Source organism: Trachypithecus francoisi, unplaced genomic scaffold, assembly GCF_009764315.1.
Source record: "Trachypithecus francoisi isolate TF-2019V2 unplaced genomic scaffold, Tfra_2.0 Lachesis_group12, whole genome shotgun sequence".
NCBI lineage: Eukaryota > Metazoa > Chordata > Mammalia > Primates > Cercopithecidae > Trachypithecus > Trachypithecus francoisi.
Window position 1 is genome coordinate 7,742,199 of NW_022681457.1, and position 27,004 is coordinate 7,769,202.

General features: G+C 46.0%; 2 protein-coding genes and 1 pseudogene across 4 annotated transcripts in view; 1 reads left to right on the forward strand and 2 right to left on the reverse strand.

Moving 5' to 3' along the window:
* LOC117093612 (zinc finger protein 813-like) overlaps positions 1-27,004 on the forward strand; it is a 361,257-nt gene that overhangs the window by 58,359 nt on the left and 275,894 nt on the right. The window lies entirely within an intron of this gene.
* Positions 1-27,004, reverse strand: part of LOC117093610 (zinc finger protein 83-like) — a 241,235-nt gene that overhangs the window by 36,848 nt on the left and 177,383 nt on the right.
* LOC117093651 lies at positions 1,424-26,625 on the reverse strand (annotated as a pseudogene).

Below are 27,004 nucleotides of genomic sequence, written 5' to 3' on the forward strand. Positions count from 1 at the left end.
ATAACCCAATGTGATTTAGATTCAACACAATACCCATGAGAATCCCTATCAGTTTTTGTTAAAGAAACAAAAAGCAAACTGGGAAAAGTGACTCACATCTGTTGGCCAGGCTGGTCTCAAACTCCTCACCTCAACTGACTTACCCATCTTGGCCCCCCAAAGTGTTGGCATTACAGGTGTGAGCCACCCTGCATGGCCCAATCCTCTTAACATAAACACTTTAACATCAGTTAATGCTTGAACTCAATGTTAAGTCAACTCAAACTCAAGTCAGTGCTGAAATGACTCTATTGCCAATTAATGGTTGATGGTTTGTTATACTCATTGCATTTGGAACAATTATCTCAAAAATGAATTTTCTGATGTTCTGCAAGGAGTAACCTCAGATCTCAGACTGAAGAGGTTGCCATACTGATGACATTTGTAAGATTTCTGTCCAGTATGCATTCTCTGATGTCTAACGAGGTGTGAATGTGAAGTAAAGGCTTTGCCACAATCATCACACTTGTGAGGTTTCTCTCCTGTATGAGTTCTCCTATGTTTTGCATAAGATGAAGCTGGACTGAAGACCTTGCCACAACCATCACATTTGTAAGGTTTCTCTACTGTATGAGTTTGCCAATGAACTGCAAGATATGAACGATGTCTGAAAAATTTGCCACATTTGTTACACTTGTAATATCTCTCTTCATTATGGATTCTCCAATGATTTGCAATGGTTGTAGTGTTACTGAAGACATTGTGACAATCATTACATTAGTAAAGTTTTCCTATACCGTGGATTGCTTGATGGTGAATAAGTGTTGACTACCCACCAAAAGCTTTGCCACACTCATTACACTTGTATGATTTCTCTCCAGTGTGAATTCTAGTATGTTGTGTCAGCTGTGAATCCCACCTGAAAGCCTTGTCACAAACCTTACATTTGTATGGTTTCTCTCCAGTGTGAATTCTCCTATGTCTTTCAAGGTGTTATTTGGACCTCAACAATTTGTCACATTCTTCACATTTCTAAGGGTTCTCTCCAGTATGAAGTCTATGATGATGTGCAAGGTTTGATTGTTGGTTAAAAACCTTGCCACATTCATTACACTTGTAAGGTTCTTCTCCAGTATGAAGACTATGATGACGTGCAAGGTTTGATTGTTGATGAAAAATCTTGCCACATTCATTACACTTATAAGGTTTCTCTCCAGTATGAATTGCCTTATGAATTACAAGGGCTGAATTTTGACTGAATGTCTTGCCACACTCATTACACTTGTAAGGTTTCTCTCCAGTGTGACATCTATGATGGCATGTAAGGTATCGCTTCTGATGAGAGACCTTGCCACAGACATCACATTTATATTGTTTCTCTTCTAAGGGCATTATTTGATGTTTCCTTAAGAATGAGCTACAATTGGAGGCTTTGCCACTCTCATTACATTGGAAAGATTTCTCTCTCATGTGTACTTTCTGTTTTTGTGTGAGTAATGAAGAATGAAGGAAATTCTTCCCATACTTATTAGAAATATGTGTTTTGGGCCTACAAGAAATTCTTTGGGATGCTGAAACTGAGGAAGCATCATTGATAGACTTCTCGATTTGATTATCAATTTTCCCTTCAGTCTGGAATATGTGCAGTTCAGGCAGATGTGAATGAAAGCTTAATCCAAGCTGGTCTTTAATAGGCTTGCTTCCAGCATGCCTTTGCTCATATTGGTCTGTACTCCCAGTCATCTTTTTTATTTTTGTCATGAGTGCTTCATGGCCATTTCTTCCATCTTCTTGACACTGAAACTCAAAGTCATGAATATCTTTCTCAATTTCCTGGAAGCAAATATCTCCAATGTGATGACTTGCTTGTCTTTGCGATGTTCCTGTGTGGATCACTTCTGTATTGCCTTGCCCTGTTGACGAGAACTTCTTCATCCTGCATTTGGAAGAGATATCTACAAAATATAAACACCAATATATTTCCAATTAAGTACAGATGGTAAATAATACTAAAATGTGTATATGACACAAAAAACAATACTTATTTTTAAACTTCCCAAACATGATCTTCAAAGTTTATATTTTTAGTAGAGATGGGGTTTCACCATGTTGCCCAGGCTGCCCTCAAACTTTTGACCTCAAGTGATCACCCGCCTCAGCCTCTTAAACTCCTGGGATTACAGACATGAGCCAAGGCTCCCGGTGGCATTTTTGACATTACTGAGTGGAGTGTGACAGTTATATTCCATACCACATACTGAAAAGCCTGATGTAAAATCATAAAAATTAATTAGTAAAATATTGTAATTCATAAAACCAGTAAGCAAATAAGTATATTTATACAGCCTGCTGAATTATAAACAATTCCATTAAGAAAAAAGTCACAACTTCTACTTACCACCAGCACATAATATAAGAACTGAAATACACGTTAAGATCATTACCTTCTGATGTATGAGGTCAAGAAAATACACAGCATTATAAGGTTGCAGTAAGGCGAGATCACACCATTGCAATCCAGCCTGGACAACAGGCTGAGACTCCATCTCAAAAAAAAATAAAAAAAGAGTTGTGACTAACGGTGTCAAAGATTGCAATTATGATGTGACAACTGCAGTTATGTAACAGCTAGGCAATATAGCAATTCTTTTTGTTATTTTTATTTTAATTTAATTTTTTTAAGATAGAGTTTTGCTCCTGTTGCCCAGGCTGGAGGCTGGAGTGCAATGGCGTGATCTCAGCTCACTGCAACCTCCGGGTTCAAACGATTTTCCTTTCTCAGATGCCTGAGTAGCTGGAATTACAGGTGTGCACCACAATGCCCGGCTAATTTTTTGTATTTTTAGTAGAGACAGGGTTTCACCATGTTGGCCAGTCTGGTCTCCAACTCCTGACCTCAGGTGATCCACCCGCCTTGAACTCCCAAAGTGCTGGGATTACAGGCATGAGCCACTGTGCCCAGCCTCAGAGCAATTCTATATGTATGCATTGCCCTTAGTTATCTAGTTTACTATGCATAACATACAAAACACAGAATGTGTACTGGGTAAATTTATAAACTGAGATTATAGAAAACATTTTAGAAAACAAATCACACAATAAAAATATAAACATGATTCAGGCTCCCAGGTCTGAATGTTCTTATTGGCCAAAAGCCATGTTCAGAGTTCTTATTCTCCAATAGGATGTTCCTGCAGATGGGGCCTTTGAGAGAATCTGGTCATGGGTGTTGACTACTAGTGAATAGGACTTGTGCTTTTATAAAAAGAGACATTAAAGAGCTCGTTGCCTGTTCCTCTTTCCAGCATGTGAGAATATGGCAGGAGGGTGGCTGAACTAAACCATGAAGAAGGCTCCCACAAGTAAACAATTTGGCTGTCATCTTGCTCTTGGATTTCCTCCTTTCCAAATTCATGAGAAATAAATGTCTGTGTCTTCAGCCTTCAGTTTAAGCTACTTCCTTTATTGTTTGTTTTTGAGACCAAGTGATGCTCTAACCCAGACTGCAGTGTAGTGGCACGATTTTCCTGCCTCAAGAGATTCTCTCTCCTCAGCCCGGAGTCTCACTCTGTCACCCAGGCTGGAGTGCAGTGGCATGATCTCAGCTCACTGCAACCTCTGCCTCCCTGGTTCAAGTGATTCTGCTACCTTAGCCTCCTGAGTAGCTGGGATAACAGGTGCAAGCCACCACGCACAGCTAATTGTTGTATTTTTAGTAGAAATGGGGTTTTACCACGTTGGCCAGGCTGGTCTCAAACTCCTGACCTCAGGTGATTTGCCTGTCTTGGCCTCCCAAAGTGCTGGGATGACAGGTGTGAGCCATTGTGCCTGGCCCATTTTTTTTTTTTGTTTAGTAGATTCGAGGTTTCATCACGTTGGCCAGAATGGTCTCAAACTCCTGACCTCAAGCGATCCACCCACCTCAGCCTCCCAAAATGCTGGGGTTAGAGGCATGACCCACCCAGGCCAGCCAATGTAAACTCTTTCTGACAGGACAGCGAGATGATGGAGACAGGAGAAGGAGCATCTCATCATCAGCACTGAAGGCTGACAAATCTGTTTAAACAAAGGAAGTTTACAGTCTGTACTACAAACCTTGCAATACTTCACACCATCTAATAGCACTAACATGTTTTAAAAACCTTGAGGCGGGCCGGGCGCGGTGGCTCAAACCTGTAATCCCAGCACTTTGGGAGTCCGAGACAGGCGGATCACGAGGTCAGAAGATTGAGACCATCCTGGCTAACACGGTGAAACCCCGTCTCTACTAAAAATACAAAAAACTAGCCGGGTGAGGTGGCGGGCGCCTGTAGTCCCAGTTACTCAGGAGGCTGAGCCAGGAGAATGGCGGGAACCCGGGAGGTGGAGCTTGCAGTGAGCTGAGATCCGGCCACTGCACTCCAGCCTGGGAGACAGAGCGAGACTCCGTCTCAAAAATAAAAAAAATAAAGGCCGGGTGCGGTGGCTCAAGCCTGTAATCCCAGCACTTTGGGAAGCCAAGACGGGCGGATCACAAGGTCAGGAGATCGAGACCATCTTGGCTAACACAGTGAAACCCCGTCTCTACTAAAAAATACAAAAAAAAAAAACTAGCCGGGCGAGGTGGCGGGCACCTGTAGTCCCAGCTACTCTGGAGGCTGAGGCAGGAGAATGGCATAAACCCGGGAGGCAGAGCTTGCAGTGAGCTGAGAACCGGCCACTGCACTCCAGCTTGGGTGACAGAGCGAGACTCCGTCTCAAAAAAAAAAATAAAAAAAATAAAAACCTTGAGGCAAGCAACACATGGTGGCTCATGCCTGTCATCCCATCACTTTGGGAGGCTGAGGCAGGAGATTGAGACCATCCTGCCTAACACGGTGAAACTATGTCTCTACTAAAAAAAAAAAAAACAAAAAAATTAGCTGGGCATTGTGGTACACACCTGTAGTTCCAGCTACTTGGGAGGCAGAGTTAGGAGAAGCACTTGAACCTGGGAGGCGGAGGTTGCAGTGAGCCGAGATCATGTCACTGCACTTTAGCCTGGGTGACTGACCGAGCTTCCGTTTCAAAATAAAAAAAATTTTTTTTTTTTTTGAGACGGAGTCTTGCTCTGTCGCCCAGGCTGGAGTGCAGTGGCCGATCTCAGCTCACTGCAAGCTCTGCCTCCCGGGTTTAGGCCATTCTCCTGCCTCAGCCTCCTGAGTAGCTGGGACTACAGGTGCCCGCCACCTCACTCGGCTAGTTTTTTGTATTTTTAGTAGAGACGGGGCTTCACCGTGTTAGCCAGGATGGTCTCGATCTCCTGACCTCGTGATCCACCTGTCTCGGCCTCCCAAAGTGCTGGGATTACAGGCTTGAGCCACAGCGCCCAGCCAAAATAAAAATTTTTTTTTTTTTTTTTTTTTTTTGAGACAGAGTCTCGCTCTGTCGCCCAGGCTGAGTACAGTGGCCGGATCTCAGCTCACTGCAAGCTCCGCCTCCCGGGTTTACGCCATTCTCCTGCCTCAGCCTCCCAAGTAGCTGGGACTACAGGCGCCTGCCACCTCGCCCGGCTAGTTTTTTGTATTTTTAGTAGAGACGGGGTTTCACCGTGTTAGCCAGGATGGTCTCGAACTCCTGACCTCGTGATCCGCCCGTCTCGGCCTCCCAAAGTGCTGGGATTACAGGCTTGAGCCACCGCGCCCGGCCAATAAAAAAATTTTTTTAAATTTTTAAGAAAAGGAATTAAAGAAGGCTAAAGAGTAACTCCAACCCACACACACATATATAAAGTTCTCCGGTAAAGGCAAATAAAAAGCAGATAGGCCAGGCGCCATGTTGCAGCTTATAGCTTGCAGTGAACTCCAAGAATGAAGTACTCAGACAATTTCAGCTGAGTAGGGGCAGGGAGCAACCCTTCTGAGAGAGTGCTGCCCCAGAATCCATCTCCAAGTACTTTTTTTTTTTTTTTGGTACCTCCAAGTATTTTTTTAAAGGGCTTGTTTAAACTACACTTCAGCCTGGTGTGGTGATTCACGCTTGTAATCCCAGCAATTTGGGAGGCCGAGGTGGGCGGATCACTTGAGGTTAGGAGTTCAAGACCAGCCTGACCAACATGGAGAAACCCCGTCTCTACTAAAAATACAAAATTAGCCGGGGTGGTGATGCAAGCCTGTAATCCCAGCTACTCGGGAGGCTGAGGCAGAAGAATCACTTAAACCCAGGAAGCAGAGGTTGCAGTGAGCTGAGATTGTGCTATTGCACTCCAGCCTGGGCAACAGGAGCAAAACTTCATCTTATAAACAAACAAACAAACAAACAGATACAGAAACCGGTACAAGTGTGCCTTTTCTTTATAACTCAGCTTTTTCATTTAGAAGAAAAAAGCATGAAAAAACACTATGCATATGTTAACAAAAATACAACATACACAGAACTAATTCTGACATAAATAACAAAGAGTTCTAGTGGAGATACAGTAGTTTTTGCAGGTTATGGAATTTTTGTTTTATTTTGTTTTGTTCTGTTTTCTGGAGATGGAGTCTCACTCTGTCGCCCAGGGTGGAGTGTAATGGCGCCATCTCGGCTCCTGCAACTTCCACCTGTCAAATTCAAGTGTTTCTCCTGCCTCAGTCTCTTGAGTAGCTGGGATTACAGGTGCCCACTACCATGCCTGGCTAACATTTGCATTTTCATTCGAGACAGAATTTCACCCAGCCAGGTAATGGAAATTTCAAGTTTCATTATTATGCTACCACTTCAAGATATTTAACGTACCTTCAACAATAACCTCATTCAAACATCTATACAATACACTTCGGTTCTTCATATTGAAAGGAATGGACACTAACGTGGTTGTTATAGTCACACTGGAATCATGCTTCAACCACTTACATGTTTACTAAACACTAAAAGACAAAACTATCTCAAATAATAACAATGGCTGGGCACGGCAGCTCGTGCCTTTAATTTTAGTGCTTTGGGAAGCCAAGACATGTGGATTACTTGAGATCAGGAGTTAGAGACCAGCCTGCCCAACATGGTGAAACCCCATCTCTTCTAAAAACACAAAAATTAGCTGGGCATGGTGCTGGGTGCCTGTAGTTGCAGCTACTCGGGAAGCTGGGGCATAAGAATCCATTGAGCCCAGCAGGCAAAGGCTGTGGTTAACCAAGATCACACCACTGCACTGTAGCCTGGACAACAGAGTGAGACTTCATCATAAACAAACAAAAAAAAAGGTAAATAAGAAGGGAGTCAAAGCAAATCTACACAAAAAAGCAATTATACACAAAAAGTAGTAAATGAGAAATGAAGAACAAAGCAACCTACAAGACACATGGATAAGATGTAACAGAAAGGCAACGGTAAGGTCTTCTCCATCAGGAATACTTCAAATGCCAATATTTAACTCCGCACTCAGAAGGCGAAGACTGGCTCCATCAACAGGAACCAACTACATGTTGTTCATAGAAGACTCATATTAGCCCTAAGGACATACATACACTAAAATTTAAAAAATAAAAACCAGTAATTAGTTATGGAGGTTGGTGCCTGTAATCCCAGCTACTTGGGAGGCTGAGGAGGGTCTCTTGAGCCCAGGAGATCAAGACCAACTTCAACAACACAGTAAAACACTGTCTCTAAGAAAAATCAAAGTGAAAAATTAGCCCGGCATGGTGGCATGCACCTGTACCAGCTGCTGAGGGAGGCTGAGGTGGGACAATCACCTGAGCCCAGGAATCCAAGGCTGCAGTGAGCCCTGATCCCACCATTGCACTCCACCCTGGGGGGTAGAGTGAGACACCCTATCTAAAAAATTGTTTAAATAGAAAATAACACAAAAAACAAAAATAATATTCCAAGCAAATATCATCCCAAGAGAGCAGAGGTGGTTATAGTAATTTTTTTTTTTTTTTTTTTTGAGATGGAGTCTCACTCTGTCGCCCAGGCTGGAGTGCAGTGGCCGGATCTCAGCTCACTGCAAGCTCCATCTTTTGGGTTCATGCCATTCTCCTGCCTCAGCCTCCCGAGTAGCTGGGACTACAGGCACCCGCCACCTCGCCCGGCTAGTTTTTTGTATTTTTTAGTAGAGACGGGGTTTCACCGGGTTAGCCAGGATGGTCTCAATCTCCTGACCTTGTGATCTGCCCGTCTCGGCCTCCCAAAGTGCTGGATTACAGGCTTGAGCCACCGTGCCGGCCGTAATTTTTTTTTTTTATAGAGATGGGGTCTTGCTCTGTCATCCAGGGTGGAGTACAGTGGTGTGATCTCGGCTCACTGCAACCTCTGCCTGCTGGGTTCAAGCAATTCTTCTCCCTCTGCCTCCCAAGTAGCTGGAATTAGTGCACACTAGCATGCTTGGCTATTTTTGGTAATTTTAGTAGAGACAGGGTTCTACCATGTTGGTCAGGCTGGTCTAGAACTCCTGACCTCATGATTTGCCCACCTTGGACTCCCAAAGTGCTGGGATTACAGGCATGAGCCACCGCACCCAGACCTAAAACATATTTTAACTTGAAAATATTTTACTGGAGACAAGGAAAGACATTACATCATGATAATAGGGTCAATTCAACAAGAATATACAATAACTAGAGATATATATGCATGAATATCAGAGCTCCATATATAAAGCCAATGTTTACAGAACGAAAAAAAAATGGCTCCATTGTAATGCTAGGAGATTTCAACATCCCACTTTCAATAATGGGTAAAACTACAAGAGCGCTGAACAATAAAAAAGCAGAGGGAGGCCGGGTGCATGGTTCATGCCTGGAATTCTATCACTTTGGGAGGCTGAGGCATGAGGATCACCTGGGGTCACGAGTTTGAGACCAGCCTGGCCAAGAGTGAAACCTCATAGCTACTAAAAACACAAAAATTAGCTGGGCATGGTGGTGGGTGCCTGTAGTCCCAGTTATATGGGAAGCTGAGGCAGGAGAATCACTTGAACCCAGCAGGTAGAGGCTGCAGTGAGCCAAGATTGTGCCACTCTACTCCAGCCTGGGTAACAGACAGAACAAGACTTCATCATACACACACACACACACACACACACACACACACGAAACTGATGATTAAATGAATAAAATCCAAGATCATGTGTAATATATAGAAATGTCCAAGATGAAAGAAGTAGTGGCTTAAACAACTAACAGTGAACTTTGTACCACGGGCATCATTCCAGTGACCTATGCCCCCCACGAGGACTGTGGGCTCCAATACAGGGTCTTTCTGTGGACTGTCTTTCCCACTCAGCGGAGTAACCATCTCAGAAGAGCCACCTACTCCCCTGTGACACACACGAGTAAAGTGTGGATGAAGCACAGCTGAAGAATGGCTGAGGGGCCTGTGGAATAAGAAGAAATGCATACATTGGTCTATTCCCCGGTTCCTGACACAGAGCTCCAAAGGCCTTGGGACGTCCTGGGTGCGGAAGCATGATTTGTCCTAATGAGGCAGCCTCTATGGTCTCCTGGATGGAGCTGATCACCAGCAAGAACAGGCTAGACCTAGGGGCATGGACAGTCACTGCCATCCACCATCCTTCAGGAAGGGGAGAGGGGCTGGAGACTGAGTTACCATCAATCATGACTTCATGATGAAGCCTCTACGCAAATCCCTAAACTATGGGGGATGAGAGCTTCCAAATGCTGAACACACACAGGGTCTGGGGCACGACACACCCAGTGAATCTTCCCTCGGTCCTTGTGTGGAGCACAGCTCACTGGAAAGACGCCTCTAGTGTTAAGTACACTGTTATTCATTTCTACATATTATACATGATGTTGGATTTTATTTATTTAATAATAATGTTCCTATTTTGTGTGACAGTCTTTGTATTCTGTTTTATATCAATCATGTGTGGAACTGTTATATCAGAGAGTGACTATGGATTTACATTTTACTGCCTCACCCCGTGAATCTCCTCATCTGGCTGTCCATCTATGTCCTGTGAAACATCCTTCATCATGAACTCAAGAAAGTGTTTCACTGAGTTTTGTGAGCCACCCTAGCAAAGTAATCAAACCCAAGAAAGGGGTTGACGAAACCCAACTTACAGCTGGTTGGTCAGAAGAACATGTGACCATCTACTACCTGGAACTGGCGTCTGAGGTCGGGGGCAGCCTTGACGGCCTGGAGCTCAACCCTTGACCTGTGAGTTCTCACTCTAACTCCAGGCAGACAGTGTCAGAACTGAATTCAACTACGGGACATTCAGTTTTTGTCCATCCAAGATCTGTATGTCGTTGAGGGGAAATACACACATTTTGGTGATCAGAAGTGAGGCAATCTGTGCTCAGCAGCATGTGAGAGTAGGAAAAGCACATTTGTTTTTTCATTTTTTTTTTTTTGGTGGGAGGACAGAGTCTTGCTCTGTCACCCAAGCTGGAGTGCAGGGGTGCCATCTCAGCTCACTGCCACCTCCGCTTCCTAGGTTCAAGAGATTCTCCTGCCTCAGTCTTTCAAGTAGCTGAGAATACACACACCTGCCACCACACCCGGCTACTTTTGGTATTTTTAGTAGAAACGGGGTTTCACCATGTTAGCCAGGCTGGTCTCAAACTCCCGACCTCAAGTGATCCGCCCTCCTCAGCCTCTCAAAGTGTTTGAATGACAGGCGTGGGCCACAGCGCATGGCCTTTTTCATATTTCAAATAGACAAGCAGACTATTTGAAGAAGCACAGAGGGATCTGTGCAGTATCTCGGGCCCCAGAGGCAAAGGAGGCACAGCCTATGTTTTCTCATCTCCTGATTATGTGTTCCAAGTACAGGAAATGGGATGGAACCTGAATAGGTCAAGGGGTAGGTGTATGGAGGCCTCCATTCTGATCTATAGGGACAGAAAATGGAGCATCAGATGGAATCAAGTACAGAAGGAGAGACCACAGGGGAAAGAGACCCCTTTGACACAGCCCTCCCTGTGCCACAGGGTCAAGAAACCAAAGAGGCCTCAGAAGCCAGATGACAAGGTGTTGTTGCCCATCAGGATAAAGACTCCGCCTTTTTCTCTGAGTTGTGGCACCACTAGAGGGCAGAAAGATCAATGTACTACGCATCTAAAGAGCAGAGGGGCCGGGTGTGGTGGCTCACACCTGTAATCTCAGCATTTGGGAGGCCCAGACAGGCAAATTACCTGGGGTTAGGAATTTGAGATCAAACTTGCCAAAATTGCAAAACCCCTAAAAAAACAAAAATTAGCCAGTTGTGGTGGTGATGCATACCTATAGTCTGCGCTACTTGGGAGGCTGAGGCAGAAGAACCACTTGAACTCAGGTGGCAGAGGTTGCAGTGACCTATTGTGCCACTGTACTCCAGCCTGGGCAAAATAGCGAGACTCTGTCAAATAAATAAATAAATAGCAGAAAAATAAGTGGGAGCAAAGAAAGATGTCCATTCTGAGATCTCAGGATTGAAACTTTCCTTTTCCCACAGAATTCTCCCACTTGCAGAGTTTCCCCACACACTATTGGAAAGTGGAGCTTCCACTCTGCCCATCTGAGCTCTTACCTGCCTTTACACCTGTAATACATTCCCACCCAAGTAGATTTTTTTGCTGTTTTCACTTCACTCTCCACAGTCCAGGGCTCTTTCCCTTGCCCCAACATGGTGACAACAGTGCAGAAAGAGACTCCTGCTTATAAAAAGAAAGGAACATAATGTGCTGGAGCTTTTCTAGAGTCCCAGCCCTAGTTTCAGTAGGAAAGAAGACATTACAGAAAAATCTAGAAAAATATTTCACAAATTCCTCCACTCACTGCCTACTTCTTAAGGCTTACGGAGCATTGTAATATGTAATATGTGGACATCAAGGTCTCTTCCAAGAACTACTAAATCAAAAGCACAGGAGAAGCAAACAGGAAACTGGGTTTTTGTTTTTTTGAGATGGAATTTCACTTTGTTGCCCAGGCCAGAGTGCAATGGCGTGATCTAACCTCCACCTCCCCAGTTCAAGAGATTCTCCTGCCTCAGCCTCCTGAGCGACTGGGATTACAGGCATGCACCACCCCTGGCTAATTTTGTATTTTTAGTAGAGACAAGGTTTCTCCATATTAGTCAGGCTGGTCTCGAACTCCCGACCTCAGGTGATTCCCTTGTCTTGGCCTCCCTAAATGCTGAGATTACAGGTGTGAGCCACCATACCCAACCAGAACTGGATATCTTTAAAGTCTGCCATAAGGTTTTGTTTTTCTTTTTGTTTTTGTTTTTTGAGACAGTCTTGCTCTGTTCCCTGGGCTGGAGTGCAGTGGCACAGTCTTGGCTCACTGCAACCATCTGCTTCTAGGTTCAAGCGATTCACCTTCCTTAGCCATTCTAGTAGCTAGTATTACAAATGTGTGCCACCACACCCGGCTAATGTTTGTATTTTTAATACAGATGGGGTTTCACCATGTTGACCAGGCTTCTCTTGAACTCCTGACCTGAAGTAATCCAGAAACCTTGGCCTCCTGAAGTGGGAGTGATGACAGGCATGGGTCTCCATGCCTGGCCTGCCATAAGGTTTTATGCCTACTTTACTTCTGGAAGCCCCACTGAGCTATCATGAAGAATGCAGAACATCTAAACAAAGGGGACAGTGAAAGTCCAGACGCTACATTATGAAGCTTTTCATGTCAAAATCAATATGGCTCCCACTTTAGTCAAGCAAGGATGAGGCTCCCAAGAGGTAACAAGAGAAAATGTAAAGATACACAAGGACACATCCCCACTTCTGGAGGGAAGTTATCCTCACCCAGGGAGACCAGGTTCCTACAATTCTCCAGCATCACGTCTCTGTATAGAGTCCTCTGAGCAGGGTCCAGGCATTTCCACTCCTCCTGAGAGAATTCTATGGCCACATCCCTGAATGTCAACAGACCCTGAAATGAAAACACATTTTAACCAAATGGTTATGGGAAGAGTTCTTATCTTTACAGAAAATGAGAAGAGGAGAGAGGGGAAAGCATGGATTTCATCGTAGTGAATGTTCTGACATCCGAGTAAGGGACTTTTTACCACATGATGTCTTCCCAGTTGTGTTTGATTACACTTTTTAAAGAGATCATGATACCCTCTCAGTATGAATTTTTTTTTTTTTTTTTTTTTTTGAGACGGAGTCTCGCTCTGTCACCCAAGCTGGAGTGCAGTGGCTGGATCTCAGCTCACTGCAATCTCCGCCTCCCGGGTTCACGCCATTCTCCTGCCTCAGCCTCCTGAGTAGCTGGGACTACAGGCGCCCGCCACCTCGCCCGGCTAGTTTTTTGTACTTTTTAGTAGAGACGGGGTTTCACCGTGTTAGCCAGGATGGTCTCGATCTCCTGACCTTGTGATCCGCCCGTCTCGGCCTCCCAAAGTGCTGGGATTACAGGCTTGAGCCACCGCGCCCGGCTTGAATTTCTTATGTTTGTGGATAATACAAGAAAGACACAAACAAAAAATCAATGCAGGGTTCCTGTTATGGAAATGGTAGTGGCCAGTCATGATGGCTCATGCCTGTAATCCTAGCAGTTCACGACCAAGGCGAACAGATTGCCTGAGCTCAGGAGTTCAAAACCAGCCTGGACAACATGGTGAAACCCCATCTCTACTAAGATACAAAAAATTAGCCAGGTGTAACAGCATGAGCCTGTGGTCCCAGCTACTGGGAAGGCTGAGGCAGGAGAATTGCTTGACACCGGGAGGCAAAAGTTGTAGTGAGGCGAGTTCAAGCCACTGCACTCCAACCTGAGCAACAGAGCAAGACTCTGTCTCCAAAAACAAAATAAAACAAAAAAAGCAATGTTAGAATATTTTATTGACACACCAAGTGACATTCAGTATCCAGATTAGACAGAGCATAAGTGATGTTCTCAGAGATGACAATGACCACAGTGAAAGATCAGAAACTAAAATTCAGCTAGGTAAGGGGATACATTGCTCTAATCCCAGCACTTTGAGAGGCCGAGGCAGGTGGATCACCTGAGGTCAGGACTTCAAGACCAGCCTGGCCAACACGGTGAAACCCTGCCTCTACTAAAAATGCAAAAAATTAGCCACGTGTCCCGGTGGACACCTGTAATCCCAGCTACTCAGAAGGCTGAGGCAGAAGAATCATTTGAACCCAGGAGGCGGAGGTTGCAGTGAGCCAAGATCATGCCATTATACTCCAGCCTGGGCAAGAAGAGCCAAACTCTGTCTCAAAAAAATAAGTAAATAAAAAATAACTATTGGGTACTGGGTTTAGTATCTAAACAACGAAATAATCTGTACGAAAAACCCCATTCATTCACAGGTAGCCCCAAACTAAAGTAAACAAATAAATATAAAAAATTTTTAATTTACTGCAGAATTTTTCCTAAAGTCTCATAACTATGCAAAAATACATGCGTACAAGACTTGCTCTGACACCTAACATGGAACTGACAGTAGTGGCTCCCCAGTGAGGCTGGAAGGAGGGTGGAGGATGTGACAGGGAAAGGAGATGCTCTATGGCCAAGGGCCTAAGCTGCAGCTTTGCTTGGAGTATTACCACAAAACAAATATATACATCATGTGATGTTTAAATATAACAATATATATTTAATAATAATTAGGCTAGGCATGGTGGTAGTGCACGCCTGTAATCCCAGCACTTTGGGAAGCTGAAGCGGGTGGATCACAAGGTCAGGAGTTCAAGACCAGCCAGACCAAGATGGTGAAACCACATCTCTACTAAAAATATAAAAATTAGCTGGTTGTGGTGTCACATGCCTGTAATTCCAGCTACTCAGGAGGCTGAGGCAGAAGAATTGTTTGAACCCTGGAGGCGGAGGTTTTAGTGAGACAAGATCGTGCCACATTGCACTCCAGCCTCGGTGACAGAGTGAGACTCTGTCTCAAAAATAAAATAATAGGCCGGGCGCGGTGGCTCAAGCCTGTAATCCCAGCACTTTGGGAGGCCGAGACGGGCGGTTCATGAGGTCAGGAGATCGAGACCATCCTGGCTAACAAGGTGAAACCCCGTCTCTACTAAAAAATACAAAAAACTAGCCGGGTGATGTGGCGAGCGTCTGTAGTCCCAGCTACTCGGGAGGCTGAGGCAGGAGAATGGCATAAACCCGGGAGGCGGAACTTGCAGTGAGCCGAGATCCGGCCACTGCACTCCAGCCTGGGCGACAGAGCAAGACTCCGTCTCAAATAAATAAATAAATAAATAAATAAATAATAATAATAATAATAATAATAATAATTAGTAGGGCTGGGCACGGTGGCTCACACCTGTAATCCCAGCACTCTGGGAGTCTGAGGCAGGTGGAGCACCTGAAGGCAGGGGTTAGAGACCAGCTTGGCCAACATGGTAAAACCTGGTCTCTACTAAAACTACAAAAAAATTAGCTCAGCGTGGTGGCAGGGGCCTATAATTCCAGCTACTCGGGAGGTAGAGGCAGAAGAATTGCTTGAACCCAGGAGCCGAGATCATGCCACTGCACTCCAGCCTGGGCAACAGAGCAAGACTTTGTATCAATAATAATAATAATAATAATAGCAGGAATGAGAACATGGTTTGATCCACTAGGATTAAAAAAAGTGGCCAGGCATGGTGGCTCATGCCTGTAATCCCAACACTTTGGGAGCCCAGGGCGGATGGATTTCAAGATGAGTTCAAGACAAGGCTGGTGGTCTCTACTACCATGGTGAATACCCGTCTTTACTAAAAATAGAAAAATTAGCTGGCTCACGCCTGTAATCCCAGCACTTTGGGAGGCCGAGGCGGGTGGATCACAAGGTCAGGAGATCGAGAGCATGGTGAAACCCCGTCTCTACTAAAAATACAAAAAACTGGCCGGGCGCGGTGGCGGGCGCCTGTGGTCCCAGCTACTCGGGAGGCTGAGGCAGGAGAATGGCGGGAACCCGGGAGGCAGAGCTTGCAGTGAGCTGAGACCGCGCCACTGCACTCCAGCCTGGGCGACAGAGAAAGACTCCGTCTCAAAAAAAAAAAAAAAAGAAAAAGAAAAATTAGCTGGGTGTGGTGGTGTTCGCCTGTAGTCCCAACTACTCAGAAGGCTGCGGCAGGAGAATTACTTGAACCCGGGAGGCGGAGGTTGCAGTGGGCTGAGATCTCGCCATTGCACTACAGCCTGGATGACAGAGTGAGGCTCTGTCTCAAAAACAAAAACAAAAACGAAAGTACTGCTTACATATTTGACAAAAATAATAACCTTTTTTTTACCAAAAACCTCTGTTTTCCAAGCCTCTCCACAGTAACACCAGTCTCCATGAGCTTAAAGTGCTAAGAATGACTTAAAGAATCTCTAGCTATTATTTAGATTGATTTCATATTCTTAAAATAATGATGGAATCATTAACATATCATTCATGTCTGGGTATAAACTTTCCATTCTAATTAGTAAGATTTTGGGAGTCAGAAAAACAGAAACTCATTCAATTACCTAAAAATGTAGCGTAAGATCAGGCAGAAAAGATTTCCTCTTATTGGTTTCCTTTTCTAGGATTTACCACATACTTTGCGCACATTAATAAGTGACTTCCATTGGCAGCTGCCCTAATCCTGGCCTGGCAGGAGGAGGTGGCCCTCGGGCTGCAGTGCACTGTGCTGTTTGCACTCTGATCCTTGGAAGAATCTTTCCTGAAGTCAGAGCCTCCAGCTCCTCCAGAACAGATCTAGTTGTGTAGGGGTGTGTCCTTCATGCCCCTCAGGTCCCTGACCTTCTCCCCACCCTTCCTGAAGGGAACCCAGCACCCCTGACTCTGAGCACATCACCTGCTTGTGGCAAAGCCCCTGCCCATGATGGCCAAACTAGGCCCTGGTGATGTGCAGAGCATGGAAGACACAGGAGCTGGAGTGAGGCAGTGACACAGATGACAAAAATGGGAATGCCTTGGGACTGGCTGAGGACACAGGGTCTGGTCTGTAGGGCTTTTCTGACCTCAGTGAGGCCTTCTCTTATTTTGACTGAAATAAATAACCGTAGGAAGTTCAGATCAATTAGAGTTGAAATTTCCAGAAGAAATGTGGGACTATCCCCACACTTGCCCCAGCTCCTCAGTCTTCCCTGAGGATGCGTCAGCATCTAAACCATAACCCCAGAGTAGGTGCTGCAGTTGTCCTGTGGCCAAGATGAGAACTGTGCATTCTTCAATGAAGGGAGTTACAAAACACTAAAAGTAATCCACTCAGAAGGGCCCTTCTTTCCGGGTGTGGTGACTCACACCTATAATCTCAGCACATTGGGAGGCCAAAGAAGACAGATGACCTAAGGTCAGCAATTTGAGACCAGCCTTCCAACACAGTGAAAGCCTGTCTCTACTAAAAATACAAAAAGCTGGGCCAGGGCAGTGGCTCATGCCTGTAATCCCAGCACTATAGCACTCTAGGAAGCTGGGGCGGGTGGATCACTTGAGGTCAGGAGTTCCAGACCAGCCTGGCCAAATGAAACTCCATCTGTGCTAAAAATACAAAAAGTAGCTGGGGTTGTGGGCATCTGTAATCCTGGCTACTTGGGAGGCTGAGGCAGGAGAATCGCTTGAATCTGGGAGGTGGAGGTTGCAGTGAGCCCAGATCATGACACCACACTCCAGCCTGGGTGAGGGGGTGAGACTCAAAAATAAAATAGAATAAAATCAAATAAAATGAAAAATACAAAAATTAGCCAGGTGTGGTTGCACACATCTGTAATCTCAGCTACTTGGGAGGCTGAGGCACAAGAATTGCTTGAACCCCCGAGACAGAGGTTGCAGTGAGCCAAGATCACAGCCTAGGCAATAGAATGAGACTGTCTCGAAACAAAAAAAGAAAAGAAAAGAAAAGGAAAAGGGCATTTCTGATGTGATAGCTGCAGAGGCACTCAAACCTGAGTAACGTGAGAGAGACTGATGGGCAGAGAGAACTTCAGATGGGGGTGGGGGTTGGGGAGACATATCTGAGCCTAGACCTGAAGGAGGAGAAAAAAGACAGTGCCATAATCATTTAGGGACATAGGATAAGAGCAGGGACAACGACCTGAGACAAAAAAAGGTTTTGATGTTTGGGGGAAAAAAAGCAAATGTGACTGGGGCAGAGGGAGTCAGGAGATGAGGGCAAGCTCCCAGGAGGAGGCTGGACACTGGCAGGGGCCCCGGACACAGGGCTGTGGAGCCACAGTGAGGAGCTGAGCTTTTGTCCTCGGGAACACGGGAAGCCGGTGGAGGGTTCCCTGCCAGGGACAGACATGACTTGCTTTAGATTTAGCTGTGTTATCCTAATACAGAGAAAGGCCCCAAAGATGGTCTCTGTGTCTTCCATTCTTCTGTTTTTTGTTTTTAAATTTTTGGGGTACTGCATCCCATTGAAAATTTTAATTACAACTGGACACTCCCCTCTCCCCCCCAAAAAAAAGCCACACCCAGACACACACTCCATTTTGCCAATCATTTCAGGGGTCAGGGTCACTCGGGTTGAGCTTTTCGGGTCTAGCCCGTCATCTCCAAGCTGCAGGGAGGCTCACTGGGGCTCAGAGGAGGGACATTTCACCAAGTTACCCTGAGAAGGTCTGAGATGAGTGAGGTGTGCCTGAATTCTTACATTGGAGCCTGGAAGGGCTCATGGGAAGGGTTGGTCTTTATCACCCCATCCTTGAAAATTAGAGAAGCATCTTTCACATGCCTGGGCTAAAGAAACTTATTTTACAAGGTTCTGATGCCACTGATTCCCAACATTTAATTCTTCCTTACAAGAAAATCACAGTAACATTTATAAAATGCAGAAGTGTGAACACATAGCTATTGACCTTGAAAACAGTGAAAGTAGGTGAGCTGTAGAATGAAGACACAGCAAATTGTTTCAATCAAGAATACATGGGTGGACAGGCACGATGGCTCACGCCTCTAATCCCAACATTTTGGGAGGTCGAGGTGGGCAGATCACCTGAGGTCAGGAGTTTGAGACCAGCATGGCCAACAGAAGTTAGCCACTTTTCCCAGCTCCGGAGTTTTTTTTTCCCAACTCCGTCTCAAAAAAAAAAAACAAGTAGAGGCTGGGTGTGCTTGCTTACACCTGCAATCCCAGCACTTTGGGTGGCCGAGGTGGGTGAATCACAAGATGATGAGTTCTAGACCAGCCTGACCAACATGGTGAAATCCCATCTCTACTAAAAATACAAACATTAGCCCGGTATGGTAGCAAGTGCATGTAATCCCAGCTACTCAGGAGGCTGAGGAAGGAGAATCACTTGAACCCGGAGGCGGAGCTTGCAGTGAGCCCAGGTCAGATCACTGCACTCCAGCCTGAGTGACAGAGCAAGACTCCATCTCCAAAAAATGACTCTACCAAAACGTATTTCAGAAGTAATTTGTTTTTATATTAAAAAACAGGCTGTACATGGTGGCTCAAGGATGTAATCCCATAAGTTTGAGAGGCAGATACAGCTGGATCACTTGAACCCAGGAGTTCAAAACCAGCATGGACAACATGGCAAATTCTGGTATCTACAAAAACCACAAATATCTGGTTGAGCAAAGTGGCTCACACCTGTAATCCCAGCACTCTGGGAGGCCGAGACAGGCAGAGTGCTTCAGGTCAGGAGTTTGAGACCACCCTGGCCAACATGGAGAAACTCTGTTTTGTATTTTGTAAAAATACAAAAATTAGCCAGGTTTGGTGGTGCATGCCTATAATCCCAGCTACTTGGGAGGCTGAGGAAGGAGAATCGCTTGACCCCAGGAGGCAGAAGTTGCAGTGAGCTGGGATCGTTCCACTGCACTCCAGCCTGGGTGACAAAGACAGTCTCAGAAATTAATAATAACAGTAATACAAACATTAGGCAGGCATGGTGGGGTGCGCTTGTCATCCCAGCTACTCAGGAGGCTGAGGTGGGAAAATTACTTGAGCCCAGGAGGTTGATCACAGTTTCAGTGAGCTGTGATCCTGCCCCTGCACTCCAGCCTGGGCAACAGTAAGAGTGTCTCAAAAAAATAAAAATTAAAATTAAAAAATAAAAAACAACGAACGAAATAAAGAGGAACTAGAAAAAAAGGAAACACAGTACAAAAAGAGAACAAAATTACCTTTAATATTTCTTTTACCAAGCTCCACGTAGTAACAGAGACTCAGTCACTTCTTGTCCTACTTCACTCCCCCACTCCCCACCCCATCCATGAAAAGGGAAGGGGGGATCCACAACTAATGAGTCAAGTCACTGTCCTTTGGCTGAAGAGGGGTTGCAAAGGGAAGCTAGACTCTATAAAATGTAACAAATTTAAAAAATTTTTAAATTATCTGGATGAGAATGAGAGTTGCCAAACTCCTGTCTCTATGTGTGGTGCATTTTATCTCCCCTAGTTTGTTTCCTTTTCTAGAATTTACCAGATACCAGTGCACATTAATGAATGACTTTCATATATAGATTTTTCTGATCAGGTTTACAAAGAGCTAAACGTTCATCCAGGTGTGGTCTCTAAACAATCCCTGCTGCCCAACATCACTGACAGTACGGGACCCTCACCCTATCTCCATCCATGTCTGGTGTGAGCCCTTCCCAGGCCCATGCCCAGTGCCGCCTCTTCCCAAGCTCATTCACTAGGTTATAGGAGATGGAATTTAAGTGAAGATGACAAGGACTGAGAAAAGTCTTGGGTGAGTGTGAGCAAATGTGTGAGGCAGGACGCTTCAGACTCAGAGAAGACTGGAGAGTACAATACCTGGCATTTCAGAAAGGAAAGAGACAGCGGAATCCACCGAGGAATATCACTCAGCTGAGGAAGAGCCATCCCTGGATCCTTTTCTTTGCTCTTCTTGGTGGCTTCCTTATGTAACATGAGTCTTTGGAAATCAATACTGTATGTAAAAAAAAAAAAAAATTAGAGATTTAATATTTAGAAATCACTCCCTCCTTTCCTGTGACAAAACACACACTCGGGGGAGACCTCACCCGAGAGAAAGATGGTCCTCTGCTGCCCACTGCACCAGAGATCATGCAGAGATAAGAAAGTCCCACAGGAAGATCTACAAGGGTAATTTTGACCCGTTTTCAGATCTTGTTCCCCTCCTGGAAAAGTTCACACACACGCTGAAGCAGGACACAGATCTGGCACTAACCAAACCCCATGCAGACCACAGCATCCTCACCTCCCTGTGGATCACAGGCTGATCTCAGCTCTCAACATGGAAACAATTTCCTTGATGTTCAATGCTGGATACAGATGAGAATCACCAGGGCCATTGCAAGAATTATTGATGGTGGGTTTAATCCTCTGATAATAGCAATCTCTGATAAAACAGCATAAAAGATGGATTTGCAAAATGCCTGAGAACACTAATGTGAAGTCAGGGTTGAACTCCATTCAGACGGCGCCAGCCCAGCACAGCCCCACCTTCTGGCTCTGCTCTCTGCTTGGGGAATTGTTCTCACCGGGATCCAGTGAACAGCGAAGGAGCAAAAAGAATCACACAGAACAGGCAACATGGACCATAGAGCAGAGGTGGGGGTGAAGGTGGGTCTGTAATGTCACATGGAGGCCTGTGGGAGATCACAAATCTTTCCATAGAGAAGGTGATGTCAGAACAAAACTTAGGGATGATATACAGCTTATCACTTGCAGCTGAAGGGCCAGAGAGTTCTAGAAAGAGGGATAGCCCACGTGAAGGCCCTGAGACAGAGCAACCTCAGTCCCAGAAAAAGGAAAAAGGCCTGCATGGCTGGAGCAGAGAAAGCGAGGAGGACACAGGCAGGAGGTGAGGTCAGAGGGGTCCTGGGAGCCCAGATCCATAGGGATGAGGTCTTGAAACATTTTTCCCCCACACCTCAAAAGAATTTTGGAAATGATGTATTTTCTCACTCCTTTTATGTATATATGCAACTTTTGCTTTATGTTATAAATTATAACACAAATAATGGAGTTCATTTCCCATATTTAAAATACATGCTGCCAAGTTCAGCTAAGTTCCTGGACGTACACTGTCACCCTCACCTGAGATGTTGAGGACTGCAAGGGAATGTGTTTGGGGGTTTAGGAAGTCACTTTTGGACACATGAAGGTGGAGATGCCTGTTTGCTGTCCCAGAAGAGAGCTGAGGAGACAACTGGACACAGGATTGTAGAGCTCAGGGGAGAAACCTGCAAGGGACATGGAGTCATTTATGTGGGTTAAAGCTATGAGATGAGATGATAAGGAAGGGTAGTGGGTGTGGACAGAGACAAGAAGAGGTTGGAGATGATTTGAGTCTAATCCCCTGTGTTCTCCGTTTCTGTGCTTTTGTTTTTTACATTTTTGGAGGACCGGAATCCACTTAAAATTCAAATTACAACTAAGCACCTCCCTCTCCTACCAGAAAAACCACACACTCCATTTTGCCCATCATTTCAGGGGTCAGTGTCACTCTGACTGAGCTTTTCTGGTCTTCTCTCACTGAGGTTCAGAGTGGGGGACGTTTCCCCAAGTCATCCTGAGAAGCTCTGAGTTTTGGAAGGAGGAGTCACTGGTTTTCATGTGATGGCCAGGAAGGGTCTACAGGCTGCTTTGGTCATCCTCCTCTAGGAAATTCCAGGACTGGCCATATGCGGTGGCTCACTCCTGTAATCCCAGCACTTCAGAAGGCTGAAACAAGTGGATCAGTCGAGCTCAGGAGTTGGAGACACCAACCTGGCAACGTGGTGAAATCCCATCCTACCAAAAGTAAGAAAACAAGCCAGGTGTGGTGGTGTGCATCTGTGGTCCCAGCAATTTGGAAGGCTGACTGGGGTGGATCATTTGGGCCTCGGAGGCAGAGGTTGCAGGGAGGCAAGATTGTGCCAATACACTCAAGCATGGGTGACAGAGTGACACTCTGTCTCAAAAAAAGAAAAAGAAATTTCCAGGACCATCTTTTATATACCCGAACAAAAGAAATGTCTCTTTCAATGTCTAAGGTTCTGATGGCAAGAATCCTAAACATGTAATTATTTTCCCAGAAAAATGACAGTAATATATCCAAAGTAAACACAGTTGTGAACACATAGCTATAGGTGTTTAAAACACTGAAAGAGAGGCAGTGGTAGACATAAGCTCTGAGCGAATGTTTTTTTCATAAACACATGGGCTCTGCTGGAACAAGGTTCCAAGTCAATCCAGCTCACCCTTCAACATCTGCAAAGAATATCATGGACCAGAGAAACTTGAGGGGAACGTTTCCTCAGAAGCTCACAGTTCACCATTTTATCAGATGACATAAGGAAAGAAAATGGAGTAATAGGCTAGTTGAACTAAATTTTGATGTTAGCATAAAGAAAAAAAGGCCCTGGGGCCAGGAGTGGTGGCTCATGCCTGAAATCCCAGCACTTTGGGAGGCTGGGGTGGGCAGATCACCTGACATAAGGAATTCCAGACCAGCCTGACCAACATGGAAAAATTCCATCTCTACTAAAATACAAAATTAGCCGGGCATGGTGGCACATGTCTGTAATCCCAGCTACTCCGGAGGCTGAGGCAGGAGAATCGTTTGAACCCGGGAGACAGAAGTTGCCGTGATCCGAGATCACGCCATGGCACTCCAGTCTGGGCAACAAGAGCAAAACTCCAACTCAACAAAAAAAAAAAAAAGAAAAAAAGAAAATAGGTCCTTGATATCTTTATCAAGAAACAACCTAAAATCATGTATCAGTTAATAGAAAGTGTTTCCAATATATCATACAGACAAGAAAGCATGCAGTCCTCAACGTAAACTGAACACAATAAATTTCATAAAGAAACGATTTTAAGATAATTAAAAATATATACATCTAATGAAATGTGGGGTCAAAGAAGAAAATTTTGAACACATATTACAGTTGGAAAAATAATGATGTGGGCTCATAAGATTCTACCAAAGCTTATTTGAGAAGTAGTTATTTTATTTTTTTTGAGACAGAGTCTAGCTCTATCTCCCAGTCGATCTCGGCTCACTGCAACTTCAGTCTCCCGGGTTCAAGTGATTCTCCTGCCTCAGCCTCCCGAGTCCCTGGGATTACAGGGGCCCATCACCACACCCAGTTAATTTCTGCATTTTAGTTGAGATGAGGTTTCACCATATTGGCCTGGCTGGTCTCGAACTCCTGACCTCAGGTTATCTGCCCGCCTCAGTCTCCCAAAGTGCTAGGATTATAGGCATGAGCTACTGTGCATGGCCTATTATTATTATTTTTAATTAAGAAAGAAGGCGGGTGTGGTGGCTCAAGTCTGTACTCCCAGCACTTTGGGAGGCCGAGGCGGCTGGATCGCTTGGGCCCTGGAGTTGGAGATCAACCTGAGCAACATGGCGAAAGCCCGTCTTTACCAAGAACACAAAAATTAGCGCAGTGTTGTGGCGCGCGGCTGTGGTCCCCGCTACTCTGGAGGCTGAGGTGGGAGGATCCCTGGAGCCTAGGAAGTTGAGGCTGTAGTAAGCTGTGAGGCTGTCACTGCTCTCCCGCCTGGGCAACAGAGTGAGACCCATCTCCAATAAAAAAGAAGAAAAAGGAAACATCTGGCTCCTGGGTCTGGGGGCAGCGAATCTAAGGCCAATTAACCCGAACTTTCCTAAACTAGATAAAAAGGAAAAACCCCATTTCCCCACCTAGAGTAACAAGGGATCAAAGGCTGCTCTCCCCACCGTCCTCCCTCTTCCACTACATCTCAGATGGAAAGGAAAAGAGCCCAGGAGTGGCCGCAGCCAAGCACTGGCCATACCTTCATCTGCATAGGGCACCCATGGGTCTCGGGCCCATTCACCTCAGCATTTCATTGGCCAAAGGCCACATCCTTCACCCAGATAAGGAATAGCCCATAGGGACCTCAAAAGAAATACTTTAATCCCGCAAAACTGTAAAAGGGGCCCTGGAGATGCTCGTTTAGACTCACTCCCCGCTGTGGAGTGCTTTCCTGATGGAATAAATTCCTGCTTACTTTGTGGGGGTTTGTTTGTTTGTTTTTTCCAATTCTGTGTTCAAAAGCCAAGAATCTGGAAACCTCACACTCGAGGCCTGCCTTCCGGTAGCAACAGGGAGAGGATGGAGAAGAGGATGGAGAAGAGGGTTGCCTCCAGGAAGAGCACGTTTTCCAGGGATTGGAACTGGGGAGAAGCTGGGCCCGGCAGGAGGAGGGAGGTGGGGGGTGGGGGACGGCGCCTTCGGACGGGGTGGGGTCTGCAAGATCCCAGGATCAGGCAGAGGACGCGGCCTCCCCGGGACTGGGGCTGCGGCGCTGCCCCTCACAGGCCGACATAACAGCAAGGCCACGAGGCCCCCAGGGCGAGAATCCAGCTCCCGGGTGAGGACTTGAAACAGCGCGAGGTGGGAGGAGCGATCGGGAGGTGTTTTGTGAAGGAAAGTTTCGCGACATGAGGTGGCTGCACAATCCCACTGCAGAAAGACAGTGGACGGGACCGGCGTCAGGTCGACTTTAAACTCAAAAGGAAGCCACTCACGGACTCTCAGCCGGACGTCTCAATTTGCTCTGGATTGAGAAAGAGGGGCTGAAATTTCCAGGTCTGTGGGGACCCCACGTCCCCAGTATAGCAGCACCAGAGAACTGGGAAGCGCACAGACAGCCGCGCAACCTTCAGTCCACGCTACCTGCTTCCCGGTCTGTGCCAATCAAAAAAGGACAGAAGCCAGGCCTGGGCGGGACACCCAGGAGGTGGGCGGGGCCCCGGCGAGGCCGGGAAGGGACACGAAGAGGTGGACTGGGCCTGAGCGAGGCCGGGGCGGGGCGCGAAGGACAGATGACCTGGCGCGAGGGACAAGAGTCCTGGACTGTGAGGGGTCTGCGGGGGCGGGAAGGAGGGGGAGCTTCCCTCCCTCTCGCTCTCGGCGCCTCTGTTTTCCGGGTTTTGGAGGCCAAACCCGCCAGTGAGGCTGGAGCAGCTGAGCAGTCAGGGAAATAGTACCTCTCTGAGAAGTCGACTTGGGGCGGTCATTGGATACAGGAAAGTTCCTTGCTAATGAAATTAATTTTAGCAATTTAATTCCAAAGCCTCGAAATTGTCTAGGGCAGGAATGCAAACTAGAATGCGAAATGCAAAGCCCTGCCTGAGCGAAACCTACAACTTCATGCTGACGGCCCACAGAACAGAATAGAAATCCTCTCCCTTTCAATTCTCCATTCACTGGGGTGGGAGAGTCCACCCTGTGCTCAGCTCCTGAGACTTCCCTAGGGCCACCGCCTGGGGTGCGGAGCGGAGGACTCAGGCCAGGGAGGAGTGAGGTCACCACCTGCAGCTTAAACACAGCAGAGATGCAGGCGGGGTGGCGGGAGTCTGGGGTCCCAGCTACTCAGGAAACAGGAGCGGGAGGATCGTGGAGCCCAGAGGTCCAGGCCAACCTGGGTGACAAAGTAAGACCCTCTACCCCAGAGCTCCCTCCTCCATGTCAATAAGAAAAAAATTAAAAAAAAAAAAAAAAAAGCACCGCCATTTAAACAGTGCATATACATTGCCCAGGTGTTCCTTACCTTTGTTATTTCATGCTGCACTTAAAATGAGTTGTTCTTATCATGGAAAAGAGTCAAACTCTGTAAAATATCTTTAGAGATTTATTCTGAGCTAAATATGAATGACCATGGCCTGTGACACAACCCTCAGGAGGTCCTGAGAACATGTGTCCAAGGTAATGGAGAACAGCTTGTTCTTAGACTGTTTAGGGAGGCATTAGACATCAATCAAATACATTCAAGAAATACATTGATGACTGGGCGCGGTGGCTCATGCCTTTAATTCCAGCACTTTGGAAGCCGAGGCAGGCAGATCACGAGGTGAGGAGATCGAGACCATCCTGGCTAACACGGTGAAACCCTGTCTCTACTAAAAATACAAAAAATTAGCCGGGCATGGTGGCAGGCGCCTGTAGTTCCAGCTACCCGGGAGGCTGAGGCTGGAGAATAGTGTGAACCCGGGAGGCGGAGCTTGCAGAGAGCAGAGATCGGGCCACTGCAATTATCTCAAAAATGAACTTCCTGCTCTTCTGCAAGGAGAGACCTCAGACTAAAGACCTTGCCACACCTAAGGCATTTGTAAGATTTCTGTCCAGTATAGATTCTCTGATGTCTAATGTAGTGTGAATGTAAAGACTTTGCCATGCTGGGCACGGTGGCTCATGCCTGTAATCCCAGCACTTTGGGAGGCCAACGTGGGCAGATCAC